The sequence below is a fragment of the Aristolochia californica genome, unplaced genomic scaffold (assembly GCF_029961685.1).
Source record: "Aristolochia californica isolate CCGP_79_NKW_82.1479 unplaced genomic scaffold, dmAriCali1.0.hap1 SCAF_29, whole genome shotgun sequence".
Classification (NCBI taxonomy): Eukaryota; Viridiplantae; Streptophyta; class Magnoliopsida; order Piperales; family Aristolochiaceae; genus Aristolochia; species Aristolochia californica.
Genome location: NW_027181981.1, coordinates 325,001 through 327,500, shown reverse-complemented (window position 1 = coordinate 327,500; position 2,500 = coordinate 325,001).

Genomic DNA, 2,500 nt, shown 5'->3' with positions numbered 1-2,500 from the left:
ATGCGTCGCTCACAGGCATTTTGCAGGCCAGCACCGGCGGATGCACGGGTCAAGCGGGACGGGACGAGCGCAAGGCTTGCTTTTGGTGGCACACGAAAACACGAACCCGAAAAAGGGACATACGCACTGGCGACACGCGCGCCCGTTTCGCCTGCCACCCATGCACACTCGCCTGGGCTGCTGGTCACATGCGTCGCTCATAGGCATTTTGCAGGCCAGCACCGGCGGATGCACGGGTCAAGCGGGACGGGACGAGCGCAGGGCTTGCTTTTGGCGGCACACGAAAACACGAACCCGAAAAAGGCGAAAAAGGGACATACACACTGGCGACACGCACGCCCGTTTCGCCTGCCACCCGTGCACACTCGCCTGGGCTGCTGGTCACGTGCGTCGCTCACAGGCATTTTGCAGGCCAGCACCGGCGGATGCACGGGTCAAGCGGGACGGGACGAGCGCAGGGCTTGCTTTTGGCGGCACACGAAAACACGAACCCGAAAAAGGCGAAAAAGGGACACACGGACAGGCGACACGAAAAAAAAGGGGTCGCCCTACCTAGGTGGGCGCAAAAACCCCGTCGGCCAGGAGGTTTCGCCAAAGTGTCTGTACTGTCACACAGGGTCAATAGCACGGGCATGGCCGGCCGCCGCACGTGCAGCGGCTTACGGACGCACGGTTCGGCGGCACAGGTGCCTGGCGGCTTTAGCACCTTGGGGTGGACAGGCCTGGCGGCAAGGGGGGCTAGGCACCTTGCTGCCAACCGGCAATGGTGCACGGGGCGGGGCGCCACACAAACACGAAAGAGGGACAAGAGCGGGGCGATGGTCCACAGAGACGAGCCATGCACGGGGCCCGTGATCGCCGACACGCGCGAACGCGGACGCGGACAAGGACAAGGACGCGACGCGCGGCGCGCGTGCGAGGTCAAGAGGGGCGCGCGCACGAAAACGCGAAAAAAGGGGCTAGCGGCCGAGAAACGCGAAAAAAACCGGGTCACCTACCTAGCCGAACGCCTAAAATCGCTTCGGGCAGGAGGTTTCGCCAAAGTGTCTGTACTGTCACACGGTCCGTACGGGCGCAACCCCATCGCGCGCCAGCACCCCTTCCTGGGGGCGCCCGCCCGCCAGGCGCCTGGCGCCCCACGCGCGCGCGCCCGGCGCCTGGCGCCTTGCCCCCCACGCGCGCCCGGCGCCTGGCGCCTGGCGCCTCGCCCCCCACGCGCGCCCGGCGCCTGGCGCCTGGCGCCTCGCCCCCCACGCGCGCGCCCGGCGCCTGGCGCCTTGCCCCCCACGCGCGCCCGGCGCCTGGCGCCTGGCGCCTCGCCCCCCACGCGCGCGCGCGCGTGGCGCCTTGCGCCTCGCCCCCCACGCGCGCGCGCGCGTGGCGCCTTGCGCCTCGCGCCTTGCCTCCGCGCGTGCCTGGCGCCTGGCGCCTTGCCCCCCACGCGCCTGGGCGCCTCTTTTCCGCCTGGGCGCCCTGGCACCTTTCCGCCTGGGCGCCTGTTTTCCGCCTTGGCGCCCTGGCGCCTTTTCGCGTGGGCGCCTCTTTTCCGCCTGGGCGCCATGGCGCCTTTCGGCCTGGGCGACTCTTTTTCGCCTGGGCACCTCTTTTCCGCCTGGGCGCCTCTTTTCCGCCTGGCCAGGGCGCCTCTTTTCCGCCTGGGCGCCATGGCGCCTTTCTGCCTGGGCGCCATGGCGCCTTTCTGCCTGGGCGCCTCTTTTTCGCCTGGGCGCCTCTTTTCTGCCTGGGCGCCCTGGCGCCTTTTCGCCTGGGCGCCTCTTTCCCACCTGGGCGCCCTGGCGCCTCTTCGCCTGGGCGCCCTGGCGCCTTTTCGCCTGGGCGCCTCTTTTGGCGCCTGGGCGCCTACGCCAGGGCGCCTCTTTTCCGCCTGGGCGCCTCTTTTTCGCCTGGGCGCCTCTTTTCCGCCTGGGTGCCCTGGCGCCATTCCGCCTGGGCGCCTCTTTTCCGCCTGGGCGCCCTGGCGCCTTTTCGCCTGGGTGCCTCTTTTGGCGCCTGGGCGCCTACGCCAGGGCGCCTCTTTTCCGCCAGGGCGCCTCTTTTTCGCCTGGGCGCCTCTTTTCCGCCTGGGCGCCCTGGCGCCTTTTCGCCTGGCGCCTCTTTTGGCGCCTGGGCGCCTACGCCAGGGCGCCTCTTTTCCGCCTGGGCGCCTCTTTTCCGCCTGGGTGCCCTGGCGCCATTCCGCCTGGGCGCCTCTTTTCCGCCTGGGCGCCCTGGCGCCTTTTCGCCTGGGTGCCTCTTTTGGCGCATGGGCGCCTACGCCAGGGCGCCTCTTTTCCGCCTGGGCGCCCTGGCGCCTTTCCGCCTGGGCGCCTCTTTTTCGCCTGGGCGCCTCTTTTCCGCCTGGGCGCCCTGGCGCCATTCCGCCTGGGCGCCTCTTTTCCGCCTGGGCGCCCTGGCGCCTTTTCGCCTGGCGCCTCTTTTGGCGCCTGGGCGCCTACGCCAGGGCGCCTCTTTTCCGCCTGGGCGCCTCTTTTTCGCCTGG